Source organism: Anabrus simplex, chromosome 1, assembly GCF_040414725.1.
Source record: "Anabrus simplex isolate iqAnaSimp1 chromosome 1, ASM4041472v1, whole genome shotgun sequence".
In the NCBI taxonomy this organism is placed as follows: Eukaryota; Metazoa; Arthropoda; class Insecta; order Orthoptera; family Tettigoniidae; genus Anabrus; species Anabrus simplex.
This window is the reverse complement of record NC_090265.1, coordinates 129569979-129585052: the sequence shown is the minus strand read 5'-3', so window position 1 is coordinate 129585052 and position 15074 is coordinate 129569979. Positions and strand designations below refer to the sequence as shown.

General features: G+C 38.2%; 1 protein-coding gene across 2 annotated transcripts in view; it reads right to left on the bottom strand.

Moving 5' to 3' along the window:
* The window catches only part of RhoBTB (Rho-related BTB domain containing), a 591168-nt gene that overhangs the window by 472240 nt on the left and 103854 nt on the right, over window positions 1–15074 (bottom strand). The gene's annotated exons all lie outside the window — the stretch shown is intronic.

Genomic DNA, 15074 nt, shown 5'->3' with positions numbered 1-15074 from the left:
AAGCCAAGAAAGCTGAATGACCAGCAATATCCTTCCTGGCTTTATACTTAGGAAAATAATAATCAGGAAAATATGGAGCTTCTTAATGACAGGGGGTTCACTGAACTATTGAACCTCATGAGAAGTTGCGCCTGATAATATATGGTGGAGACTGTAATCCATACAGCGGTCACAACCTGCTCAGCAGCGCTAAAAAGTGGTCTTGCATTGAAATGTCAAGGAGTTAAGCCAGCAACTTGTCCGTCCACGCCGTTAAGTGGCTATGCATACCTTCCAGGCGTGCTAAATGGCGATACGACTGGACTTACCTCCCCACCAGATACTTGTGAACTTTGGGAAAGAGTACAGATTTTCTTGAACTCGTACAATCTACCAATTTCTAAGCCAGGCACTCTACACTCCAAGGGCTTCCTCTTAATTACACAGTACGCCATGTTCTTCTGCAGGTCAAGGACTTGCTGCCTCGCTAACGGAGGAGCTCAGTGGAGCCAAAGTCGACGTTTTCTCAGAAGAGAGAAATCTATATACATATAGTCCAGCTGCGGGTAGGAAGTAATATTCCATACACATATTTGCAGTGTTCCTATTGTTTTCCCTCAGTAAAGCCCCTAGACTGAATTACTGACAGCTTATTCACACAGATTATCAGATAAGCCGACCACATTATTTCAAAAAGCAGTATTAACAATTTCATTTACCGGGCGAGTTGGCCGTGCCGTTAAGGGCCCTTTACACGCTCAGACATTTACACAGATCTGTCTGTACAGACCGTGTTTGTGCAGACAAGTCGTTGCGTGTAAACGAATCGCCGACCGTAATTTCGGTCTGTACTGCGGTCTGTGTTCGGCCTGTGCAAAGTCTGGCGGAGTTTGAATTAACACAGACCACGCGCAGACAAGTGTGAGCGTGTAAAGCTTATGCAGACAACGCTGCAGACAGATAGCACAGTCCTTCGTCTGGGAGCGTGTATGTAGTGTTGTACTGTAGCGTACTGTTTGCTCTCAATACAGAAACAGCTATGAGTGAGTTTCCTCAAGATTCGCGTAATTGTACCTGTACATTTATGATTGAATTCATAGAACTCTATAAATCATTGCGAAGTGTTTGGAAGATCAAGAGCAAAGAATACAGTGTGCGCAATGAAGAAAACGCGGCATATGATGTATTAGTTTCTAAACCAACATTTCCTTATCACATCTTGCCCATCTATCACGATATTAAACATTAAAATTAAGCCTACTAACTATTTACACCTTTGTTTTTAATTAATTAATTAATTAATTAATTGATTCATTCATTTTGTCCTAGATGTTAACAGTGTTATATGATCTAGGACAACATGCAGGCCTATCTTAACACTTCGTGAGTTCAATTAATGCTTCATGTCACAATTCTGTACCTGATCCAGTTATACTACAATTACAACACACATTGTGAATGATTGCATGAATAGATAAATGAATGAATGATTGATTGATTGCACGATTGAATTGTATTCATGCATATTTGCATGACCCAATAAATACCGCTACTCTTTTCTCCCTGTCACGGATAACCACCAGATGAAAAGAGAGCCCTTATTATTGATGGATGAATGAATGAATGCACTCAACTTACAGCTACGGAACTCCAGCAGCTGAAGAAGGAACACGCAATCTATTTTACCTAAGCAAAATAATGCCTTTGAATTCTCACCTTTAAATATTCCTCTCTTAGAACGTCATATATAGCACGGCATGTTTCCGGAATGATGTGGCTTAAAGATGAAGAAGACACTATAGCAGAAAATGTAAGGTCCGCATAGCTTTTTCCCGTTGCCAGAAACCTCAATGTTTCTACAAGTCTTTCTAAAGTGCTTATCGATTCTCTCATTACACTGTCTTCTCTCCTTATATACGGTGTGACATACTGTAACAGCACTAAGAATTTCTCTTCGTCCATTCTCAAGTAGTTACACCACTCATATTTTTCCAATGTTAACTCCTTCAAAAGATCAACGTTGGAAAGCGAAACGTGTTGTAGAAGCCAGTCTATTGTCCACCTTCTATGTTGTGATTTCTTCCTCTTTTTAACTTCCGAAATAACAACACTAGACAGAAGTACACTTTGTAAGTTAATTGACTTAATGTGGCCATGGTCAGGAAATACTACCTGCGCTCGTCTCGATTAGAAATACAGGACTGTGCGAAAGCTGTACAAATGGTCGGAACGTGTAAACGCAGCGTGAACAGTACAGACCAGATGTGCAGACGGTCGTTGCAAACGTGGTCTGTGCAGACAAGTCTGAACGTGTAAAGGGTCCTTTAGAGCCGCGCAGTTGTGAGCTTGCATCCCGGAGATAGTGAATTCGAACCCACTGTCACCAGCCCTGAAGATGGTTTTCCATGGTTTACCATTTTCACACCAGGAAAATGCTGGGACTGTACGTTAATTAAGGCCATGGCCGCTTCCTTCCTACCCCTAGGCCTTTCCTATCCCATCGTCGCCATAAGACCTGTCTGTATCGGTGCGACGTAAAGCAAACTGTAATATAGATACCCTCGTTTTCACACGATGTGAGATAACTGAATGTTCTCGGTGCTGACACTGACGTTATATACAAACATAGAAGAGATTCAGTTTTCGACCAGCTGTTTTCTTATATTCACCTTTTTATCGTGAGTACTTCGAAACAACACGCGTGCACAGTTTATGTAAAGTTAATGAAACCTCCCTTACTCCCGAAACAACGTTACACGTGAGAGGTGAGATCATAATTCGAACAAACTTCAAATGCGCTTTCGGAAGAAAAAAACAGCTTGTAGTTTTACGTGACTATTGATATCGGAGTTACACGATGGAAACTCCAGTATGATGTGGAATCCAAACTACAGGGATGTAACTTTTCATTTCCAAAGTCCCACATATGTATTGGTCGGGATTCTATCTGCAGCCGCCTTAGAAAGAGGCCAGTGAGTATGCCACTCGGCTATCATGCCCATTACTCTTTCAAAAAAAATTTCATTCATGCACTGCTAAGTTTTGTGCACCGCTGTGGAACGACGTAGGGTGCACAAGAAAACGGTTGGATGTAGCCTATTCAACGTCAAATTTTCTGCCGAAAAACTGACAAATTCAAGGTTTCTGGCCAATAATGATTCGTATGAATACGGAAATTGCTATATTCACAAGCAAAGTTGCTATGAAATCAAACATTTATGCCTAAGCTTATTGTGCCAAGATCGCCTATCAAACTGCAATTGAAACGGCGATTTGAAAAAAGAGCAAGTCCATGTTTTTATCAAATAGGGGTTTTCGTTGTATGTTGTTGTATGAAGTAGACCGCATCCAGTGACGAGAAAAACTACCCAACTTTGGATTTAACTGACCTGTATAATGACAACTGAATGTTACAGTGATTTCAAGAGAATCCCAAGTCCAGGACTTGGGAGGTTCATGAACTCACCTTCAGTCTTGCATAATCCTGCTGTCACCAAGCGAAGGAGGATGAGTGGTAGTAATAAAGAAGAAATTTCCTGTGCATTGCTTAGAAATATAATACGTGATTGATTTCCAAGAAGGTTTCAAGGCACCTTACATTCAGCGTGACAAACGAACAATAGAGGTCTTACGTTACAAGTTTGATAGTCGCCATGTGAATGAAGTTAGCGTAGATAAAACTATGAGTGGGATGATGCCAGAGAACTTCCGCATTTTAAAATCTAATATGAAGCCGATAACACCCGAACGTAGGGCTTACAACAAAGCAATCAAAATTGAAAAAGAAGCTTGATGAAGTTAGGCCTCTGATCTTTACAACCACATGCTGTGAAGTTCAGTACATCAGTTGTTGGATATGACGATCCATGTAACGAAGTCGAGGACAATTAAATCAATCATTACTGATCTGCATTTAGGGCAGTTGCCCAGATGGCAGATTCCCTATCTGTTGTACTCCTAGCCTTTTCTTAAATGATCGCAAAGAAATTGGAAAATTATTGAACATCTCCCTTGGTAAGTTATTCCAATCCCTAACTCCCCTTCCTATAAATGAATATTCGCCACAATTTGTCCTCTTGAATTCCAATTTTATCTTCATATTGTGATCTTTCCTACTTTGAAAGACACCACTCGAACTTATTCGTCTACTGATGTCCTCCCACGCCATCTCTCCACTGACAGCTCGGAACATACCACTTAATCGAGCAGCTCATCTCCTTTCTCCCAAGTCTTCCCAGGCCAAACTTTGCAACATTTTTGTAACGCTACTCTTTTGTCGGAAATCACCCAGAACAAATCGAGCTGTTTTTCTTTGGATGTTTTCTAGTTCTTGAATCAAGTAATCCTGGTGAGGGTCCCATACACTGGAACCATACTCTAGTTGGGGTCTTACCAGAGACTTATACGCCCTCTCCTTTACATCCTTACTACAACCCCTAAATACCCTCATAAGCATGTGCAGAGATCTGTACCCTTTATTAACAATCATATTTATGTGATTACCCCAAATGAAGGTCTTTTCTTATATTAACACCTAGGTACTTACAATGATCCCCAAAAGTAACTTTCACCCCCGTCGACACAGTAATTAAAACTGAGAGGACTTTTCCTATTTGTGAAACTCACAACCGAACTTTTAACTCCGTTTATCATCATACCATTGCCCACCGTCCATCTCACAAAACTATCGAGGTCACCCTGCAGCCGCTCACAATCGTGTAACTTATTTATTACTCTGTACAGAATAATATCATCTGCAAACAGCCTTACCTCTGATTCCACTTCTTTACACATATAATTGATATATATAAGAAAACATAAAGGTCCAATAATACTGCCTTGAGGAATTCCCCTTTTAATTATTACAGGGTCAGATAAATCTTCGCCTATTCTAATTATCTGAGTTCTATTTTCTAGAAATATAGCCACCCATTCAGTCACTCCTTTGTTTTGTCCAATAGCACTCATTTTTGCCAGTAGTCTTCCATGATCTACCCTATCAAATGCCTTAGATAGGTCAATCGCAATGCAGTCCAATTAGCCTCCTGAATCCAGGATATCTTCTATATCTTGCTGAAATCCTACAAGCTGAGCTTCAGTGAAATAATCTTTCCTAAACCCAAACTGTCTTCTGTCAAACCACTTATTAATTTCGCAAACATGTCTAATATAATCAGAAAGAATGCTTTCCCAAAGCTTACATGCAATGCAAGTCCAACTGACTGGCCTGTAATTTTCAGCTTTATGTCTATCACCCTTTCCTTTATACACAGGGGCTATTATAGCAACTCTCCATTCATTTGGTATAGCTCCTTCAACCAAACAATAATCATATAAGTATTTCAGATATGGAACTATATCCCAACCCACTGCCTTTAGTATATCTCCAGAAATCTTATCAATTCCAGCTGCTTTTCTAGTTTTCAACTTTTGTATCTTACTGTAAATGTCAAGGACGGAAATGATGGTGCTGTTGCAGAAAAGTCGAGAAAGAATACTTTAAGGAATGCTTTGCGAATTGTGCAGTGGGTATGTTTGGAAATATTTGGTATACATTTACAATATTTACAACAACACAAGTATTCCATTTTTTCCCTATATCTTACTATCACGCCAATCTTGCAATAAAAATATTCAACCAGAGTAAAACTCATGTTACATCAATATAAGGAGCACTGATTTCAAAAACATCTCAAGTCCACTTGCTTTGTTCACACCGGTCACAGACAAAACTTACAAAATTCACCTTTTCTAAGAAACTCGTGGTAAAAAGCCACGGAAAATTTCTGGAATCGAAACATTTTGCATTACCTATTATCTGAGTAGGAATTATAAGAACTAGGATAAATTTGTTCCTTTTAATCACTTACGAACATCGGCGTTTGAAAACAAGAAGATAAATTATGTGTGAATTTTCTCACATCTTACTTAGACAGTTCAGTCTAACAGAAACACAAATTCTACATAGATATCACGCATGGTAATTACTCGTAGGCGTACTTAAGGCCGAGGAGCCGCGACTGGTAGTATTATCATCGCCGCAAGTATACTTACGACACAGACACACAACAAAAATCAATCAATTCCCACGTTCCATATTTACATTGCGTACAAATACATGCCAAGTTACCTTTACATCATTTCGACACAAGAATAAATAACAAGAGCAGTGTCTTCGTTATTGCTCTAACACCCTTTCAGTTTAGAGAAATACTGGCTTTTGAATTAAAACTACTCTGAAGATTGTTCCATATCACAACATAGAATTAAACATAACCAAGACGTCCGTAGTAACACACTGTATTTACTTTACACGAATAACGAAAGAACCACTAAAAATAATATTTATAGTATACTAGCAAGATACCCGTGCTTCGCTACGGTATTATACTGAAAGTTATAATTGAATACGTTGAATGAATACGAACCCAGAAAAGATTAAAAATGATCGGTTTATGATCAGAATAAGTACGTTGAAAATCCTCAGCCTGTTTCCAGTCATTCAACCGGGTCAAGAATAGAGTGAATGAAGCCCCCATCTAGCGGTGAGGATGGGAATTATGCCGGCTGCCGAAGCCTATCGCACTCCTCTGGGGCAATGATTGATGAATGAGAAATGAAATGAAATTATATTGGAGAATGTTGGTGGAATGAATGATGACAGGGAAAACCGGAGTAACAGGAGAAAAACGTGTCCCAACTCCGTTTTGTCCAGCACAAACCTCACATGGAGAGACGGGGATTTGAACTACGGAACCCAGCGGTGAGAGGCCGGCGCGCTGCCACCTGAGCCACGGAGGCTCCTAATAAGTGCATTATGAACAGTAAAATAAATTGGTCTCAACTCCTTTTTCACCCCACCGCAGTTGAGTCGATTACGCCCCATCCCCAGAAAAAATAAGGCGTGTTTCCTTATGTTTAAAGGAGATTCCAAATACTAATGCTCACGTCTGTTACCTTCAGTTTTGAAATGTAAGTTTCCCCCAAAAAAGAATTAATTTTTTCATTTCTTTTCACAATCTCCCCCACCCCCTAAGTGAATTTTCCGGCAAAAAGTACTTGTTCTTTAATAGTAAAGGATTTTCTAAATACCAATTATAACGACTCTAGCATCTTCAGTTTTTGAGATATGTGTCCTCATAAAAGGAATTCAACTTATTTTTCACTCCCGCCCCCAAGGTGTTCTCCCCCACCCCCAACGCGTTTTACTTTGCTTTTAAAGGAGATCAAAATACCAATTGTCACGTCTGCAACAACTTTAATCTTTATTAGATGTAAGTATCTTCATACAATTAATTTTTGAATTATTTCACCCCTCCCCCCCATCCATTGGATTTTCCGAGAATACGTGTTTCTTTACTTTTAAAGCAGATTCCAAATACCAAATTTGACGTCTGTAAAATCGACTTAAGAGAGGTGGGGTTGAAAATAAGTAAATAAGGAGTTGAAATATGTTTATAAGGTTACTTTATCTTAAAAACTGAAGCTGTTGCAGACGTGAAAGTTGGTATTTTGAATTTCCTTTCAAAATAAAAAACATGAATTGTTTTCGGAAAGTACACTTAAGGCGGAGAGGGCTGGAAAGAAGTGAAGAAGAAGAAGAAGAAGAAGAAGAAGAAGAAGAAGAAGAAGAAGAAGAAGAAGACTAACAGGTTGAATTATTCGTATGAGTATACATTTATCTCAAAAATTGAAGGTGTTACAGACGGACATGAAAACTGGTGTCTGGAATCTCCTTTAAAAATAATGAAACACGTACTTTTTTGTTTTTCGGAAAATCCAGTCCCGGGACTGAAAAGATTTGGAAAAGCGGGTGAATTTTTAAAATGAGTGCCGGTATATCTACATTATATGTCAAAAACTTCATATTTTAGAGACAAGAAACTTGGTATTTGGAAGGTCCTTTAAAAATACAGGAAACTGTACGTTTTTGTTTTCGGAAAAGGCACTTAACAGGGGTTGAAAAGAAGGAAAAAATAGTTGAATTGTTTTTATGATGATACTTATATCTTAAAAACTTAAGATGTTACAAGCGAAAAAAATTGGTATTTGGAATCTCCTTTAAAGATATACATGTATTTTTGTTTTCGGAAAATACACTTAGATCAGGTGGGGGAAGGACTGATCAAGGGGTTGAATTCATTTTATGGGGATACTTATGTATAACTCAAAAACTGAAGACACATGTATTTATTTTTTCGACTTGAGAGAAGACTGTTTCTCACATGTACAGTTCTATGTCGCATGGTCGTCTTAGCCCCAAAAGGTAATACCACAAACATAGTTTACAAAGAATTCCTGGGACAAATGTAACTCACTTTTTAGGTGAGTTTTTAACCTTTGGGGATTTTCAGATAATGTCTTAGTACAATGTCGGGGAACGATTTCTTTGATCAAATTACGAAATCCACGCGAGCGAAGCCGCGGGTAATTGCTAGTTTTCAATATAAATGAAGTATTATCAATATTGTTATGAGTTTTGGTATCATAGCAACAGTTACTATAACAACTTCTTGTTTGTAAATGACGTCAGTTCTTTTTTCTTTTCGTTTTTTTATTTACAATTTTGGGATTACGTCGCACCTAACAGATAGGTATTATAGTGACGATGGGATAGGAAAGGCCTAGGAGTGGGAAGGAAGCGGCCGTGGCCTTAATTAAGGCACAGCACCAACATTTGCCTGGTGTGAAAATGAGAAATCACGGAAAACCATCTTCAGGGCTGCTGACAGTGGGGTTCAAACCCACTATCCCCCGTATGCAAGCTCACAGCTGCGCGCCGCTAACCACACGGCCAACTCGCCCGGTCTAGTCAGTTTGAATATAGATACCATAATTATTCCTTTCGTGAAACGTGGACAAATATTTATTTTAGTGAACAGACATAAGTTCTAACGGACATATTGTATGAATCAGAAAAAAAACAACACAGCATCTAAAATTGTGTCCAAAAAGTCAAAACAAATCTATGAAAAAGAATTCAATGCATTCCACAAATGAAAATTGTATTCTTTGTTCTTCCATTGAGGATTTAAGTGTTGCTTTCGTAACAAACAACAACATCTATTATTATTATTATTATTATTATTATTATTATTATTATTATTATTATTATTATTATTATTATTTACAATGTATAAGAGAATAAAATCCATTAACAACAATACTACACACCGTATATAACCTATTCATATAGATTTCAACATTTACTGAAAATGAATAATGCGTTATTGGAATTCAAATCACATGCTAGCTTGTACTTCCTACTAAGTACTTACACTACGCGCTATTACGATGTACAATGATTCGAAGAAAATGCATACTCAACTAATGAGCCTTTAATTGTTAGTACCTAACATGCACTAGCAACTCTGCCGGAATATTCATGCAAAGCTAAGAAACTACTACATATTGTGGCACAATTAAGCGATCATTATAATATGCCGAAAATTAAGAACAGTGACAACTCTGCATTCTCATTCCAAAGTAGATCACACCACTAATTAAAAAACCAACAGCCTTCAAAATAGTATAAATCTACATCTACCCAACTAAAGAAGCTAGACACGTGTGAGGACTTCTCGAGGTAAAGCCATGCCTTGCAGTTTCAAATGTGGCGGTCCGCTGTCACTATGCGCACGTGATAAGGTAATCCATTGGATCGATAGTTGCAACAAGAGAGATTCGTCTGAGAAGAATGCAGTGTTTTCATGAATGTCGATAAACGGGCCGGAAACCGAGAGAACCGGAACTGACATGCTTTCATACGTCACCATGATTGCTTCACAGGGAGCGGTAAAAGTCTCGACACTTGTCCGTCGTCCGAGAAAACTCGAGTAGGTGAGGCGAGACGTAGTGTTGGTACACAACTCACCAAGAGAAGAGGAATGAGGAGACGAAGCACGGGGTCTGCAGTGCGCCATGCATGCAGGCACAAACGCCACACTGCTGCACCTGCCACGGCCCAATACGCATCGACTGAGGCGCCCGTGCTGACGTCACACGCCAAGATCAATTCACCACAAGGTGAATGAACATACAGCTGGTTCAACAGACAAACTTTACAACACTTTGTTCCAAAAAGTGTGACTCTAGGGCAGCGTAATATTAAACTAGTAGGCGTCACCATTAGACCCATCTCTGTCGGTGCGACGTAAAGCATTTTTTTAAACTATTAGGCAAAGTTGTTTAGGCACTTAAATAGACAATGCCTGTGTCTATTATACCTGTTACGTTATCCTGGACCCTCAAGTAATACAATTCAATGTTTCGCGGTAAAAGGAAAAAAGAAGAAAACATGATGGAGAGGCTATAATGAGGCGCATTGCGCAAGGTTAGGAGTGAGGTAGATTACCATGGATCCAGAAAGAGCCGTTGTAGCACGACAAACTCCATGAATGACATCTTTCATAGCATGCAGACATTCTTATAGTGGTCCTTCCAAAGTCATTACGTTCTTCGTCCAGATTGGGCTGCGTCGTCGTTTCATATACCTTATCCACAGGTTGCAGGAGTTCTGAATACATTTCTAAGTCAAGGCGACTGATGTAACCAGTGACGGCTCATGAACTTTGGTGAAAACGTTGGCATATCTAATATTTTTTAAATTTACAACATTAATATAGCATTTTTCTCATGGATAATGACTCGTTCCGGAATATTAAAAAAACATAAGCATAGAATAAATACTCGTCTACTCGTTTAAGCCAAAAGTGTGGAAGTGGTTTGCCTTGATTTCAAGCTTGTTTCCTAATGGGCCGCTTCAAAACTTGAAGGAAACGTTTTAGTCTGTTACAGAAATTCACTCACTTAGAACACTAATATAGGAATTTGAAAGATGTTTGTGAAGACTTTCGTATGGAGTGTGGCATTGTATGGAAGTGGAAAATGGATGATAACTAGCTCAGAAAGAAAGGTAATAGAAGCTTTTGAAATGTGGTGTTACAGAAAATGCTGAAGGTGAGATGTACAGATCGAATCACGAATGAAGAGATACTGAATCGAACTGGTGAGAGAGGATCGATTTGGCAAAATCTGACGAGAAGAAAAGATAGAATGATGGGACACATTTTAAGACACCCAGGACTTGTTTAGTTGGTTTTTGAGGGAAGTGTAGGTGGTAAGAACGGTAGTAGTAGACCAAAGTATGACTATAACAAGCAGATTAGAGGAAATGTAGGATGCAGTAGTTACGTAGAAATGAAAGTATTAGCACAGGATAGGGTGGCGTAGAAGGCTGCACCAAACCAGTTGACTCAAATAACAAGAACACAGGCATGCGTAAAACACGTTCGCAGTAACACCGGTTTCCAAGAGTAAATATAGGGAAACAACCTGTAACTAATAGTAAGAAAAAATTTCTTAGAAATACATCGCCCAACCCCTAGAGGGTGCGTCCCCTGGTGGCGGATAGGGGGTCTCTACAATTCAGTACGGCTGGTTGAAATACCTAATACAACCCTCGGACGAACAGGCAGCCCAGTTTCTGGGGGCTTTAAAATACTACGACACCCTCTCTCCAGGGGTAACAAATATGGAGGGCCCAAGCCCAGGGTATGGGTGAAGACCCCAACGGCATCAGTGGCGGAGAAGGTGGATTTCGGTACGGTATCGGTGGCGGAAGAGGGAAACTTGTAGCGTCTGTTCTCCAGAGGAGCGGCTAAAGAAGGCGTCTGTACTCCAGTGAAGCGGCTAAAGAAGGCGTATGTACTCCAGTGGAGCGGCTAAAGAAGGCGTCTGTACTCCAGTGGAGCGGCCTAGAATAACACCTGGCAGTAGGTATAAAATACCTTTGGGAGTTGCGACCCCATCGTAATAATAGCCTATATATGGGAGATCTAAATGCATAGATCGGAAACGAGAGACAAGGAAAGGAAGAAGTCATTGGACCATATGGATATCGGAAACAGAATCGTGAAGGAGAGGAACTACTGGACTTATAGTGAGGAATACATGGTTTCGAAAGAAAAACAGCAGGCAAATTACGAGATATGACAGAAGGAAAAAAAACAGTAATTGACTACTTTTTGGTGGAAAGGTCAAATCGCAGAAAATTGATGGATGCGACAGCTTTGAAATAATAACATTAAGTTATTTATTAGACCACCTAATCAATACAAAATCGTCTTGGATGATTTACATAAATTTGTTAGCTAATAATGGGACATGTTTCGCCTTCCCTGAAGGCATCATCAGCCATAGTCTTAACCTTAAATTAAAAATAAGCGTCTAAATAACATGTAGTAATGAAATGAATTTTAAAAATCTTGAAGAGATTTGAAGTAAAATAACATTAAAAATAACAATGATGGTTTGAAAATACAATGTGATGAGATACAATAGTGGAAGTATTAACAAAATTAACATTAGAAGGCTGCTAAAATAAGTACAATGGATAAAACAACAGATTGTTATACAACAAGTAGTAAGATTGCATAAAAGTAAAGTTGATAGTCAAGGCGGTTATAATTAGACGATGGCGAAAAATCTTATATAATCAAAGTAAAGAGGAAAGAATAAAAGTTGAAGTTAGTAGAGAGATCCAAAGTTCATCATGATCTTGAAGATAAAAGACGAAAGTCAGATGCATATGGTGAAGTTGAAGAACAGTTTCAAATAGGATCACTATGGACCATCTCAAAATTTGAAGTGATGTTCAAATGTTGTAAATTGTGAGTTTGTAGATATTCTAGTTGAAAAAGCATATAAAAGTGGAATCTGTAAATGGAAGCAAGAAACGTAGAGTTAATTGTGTGAAAAGATATTTGAAAAATATTGAAGTAGAATCGTATGCACTTACCATTTGACGGTGACAAAGATAGCTTGTAATATTATGAGTTAGAAGAATTTGCAACCGTAGACGTCTTGCTACGTGTGTTATAACTGAAGTTTTGTGCTGGAGGGGGATCTGTTTGCGTTGACGTAACTATTGGAGGGGGGCTGCTATTGGTGGGAGGGAAGGAAGAGAGTGTATTACTGCGCGTGTTGTAACGGTGTAAGGCTATTGGAGGGAGCGATGTTCCGGTGGGTGTGGCTATGGGTTTATTGGTTGTATTTGAATTAGAGGTACTAGCGGCGGGGGAAGGGAGGGGGTATATTAGCTGTAGGGGAGGTGGGAACTCTAATTGATGTGAGGTTGAAGATTTTTAAGAATTTGTTGGTGAGGGAAGTTGATTCTCGTAATAAAATAAGAATCTGTTCATACAAGGGGCTTTTTTTATCAATAGTGTCGTTTAGATTTTTATCTTTATTAAAATGTTGGTCGAGGAAAATAAATAAGTTTTCATATTCTGTCATGAGTTTGCTTTTATCGACTCTTTTTAGGATATGGAGGTCTTGTTCTATTGTGGTGAATTTATGCCCGGTGTCCCTCATATGGTTGGCCATTGCGGAGAATTTGTTGTGTCTTTGGGCATTGTAATGCTCGGCATATCTGGTAGAGAAGCTGCGGCCAGTTTGGCCAACATAAGAAAAATTACATGTAGAGCATTTCAATCTGTATATTCCTGATCCAGAGTAACTATTGTCTGTGATGTTGATAGAGTTGTGATTGAAGAAGAAATTACGATTAGTGTTTTTTGTTGTGTAGGCTATTTTTATTTCGTGCTTCATTAATGAATTGGTTATCGGGTAAATGCTATGGTTAGTGAACGTGAATTTAGCGTATTTTGGTTTGACGGGTTTTAATGGGGTTAAATTGGTAGCTAGTTTCAGTTTGGTTTTATTGATGATTTTATCAATCATACTCGTGTTAAATCCATTGAATTTAGCTATTTCCTTGATGAATAGTAATTCTTTCTTTAAATTAGTAGAGGACATAGGGATCTTTAATGCTCTATATATTAAACTGTGATAAGTGGCTTTTTTATGTGAGTTGGGATGTAAAGAATCATTTTTTATGGTTGTTGGAGAAAAGGTGGGTTTTCTGTATATTTGGAAGTCGAATTTGTTCAATGCTCGTGTGATTTTGATATCTAAGAATTTCAAAGAGTTATTGAACTCATCTTCTTTAGTGAATTTAATATTATTATCTAAGTTGTTGAGGAATGATAGTATGTTATTGCTGTTGTTGATTTGTTTATCAATGATAGCTATGGTATCATCAACATAGCGATGCCAAAGACAGAGTCCGTTGATGTTATTAATAATCTTACTATGTTCGAGATTATCTAAGTATATATCGGCTAGTATTCCAGACAATGGGTCTCCCATCGTTAGACCTTCTTGTTTGTAAATTTTCTTATTGAAGGTAAAATAGTTGTTGTCTAAAACGAAATTAAGTAATTTTAACCATTCGTCAATTTCGATTTTACTCAATGTGCTATGTTTCAACAGATTGTTTTTTATGATGTTAATAGTATTGTTGATAGGGATATTAGTATACATGTTGGTGATGTCAAAAGAACATAAAACGTGGTTTGGTTGTAGACTGAAATTATTTAGGGAATTACAAAGTTCAATCGAGTTCTTTATGGGGTTGGAGTTGTGAAATTTGAAGTGTTTTTTTAGGAATTTGTGTAGGAATTGAGAGGTTTTATAGGTAGGACTATTGATACTATTAATTATAGGCCGAATGGGGACATCATTTTTATGAATTTTGGGCAGTGATCTGACTGTAGGTAATTTTGGGTTCATTACAGTTAGTTTCTGATAATCACTGCCCAAAATTCATAAAAATGATGTCCCCATTCGGCCTATAATTAATAGTATCAATAGTCCTACCTATAAAACCTCTCAATTCCTACACAAATTCCTAAAAAAACACTTCAAATTTCACAACTCCAACCCCATAAAGAACTCGATTGAACTTTGTAATTCCCTAAATAATTTCAGTCTACAACCAAACCACGTTTTATGTTCTTTTGACATCACCAACATGTATACTAATATCCCTATCAACAATACTATTAACATCATAAAAAACAATCTGTTGAAACATAGCACATTGAGTAAAATCGAAATTGACGAATGGTTAAAATTACTTAATTTCGTTTTAGACAACAACTATTTTACCTTCAATAAGAAAATTTACAAACAAGAAGGTCTAGCGATGGGAGACCCATTGTCTGGAATACTAGCCGATATATACTTAGATA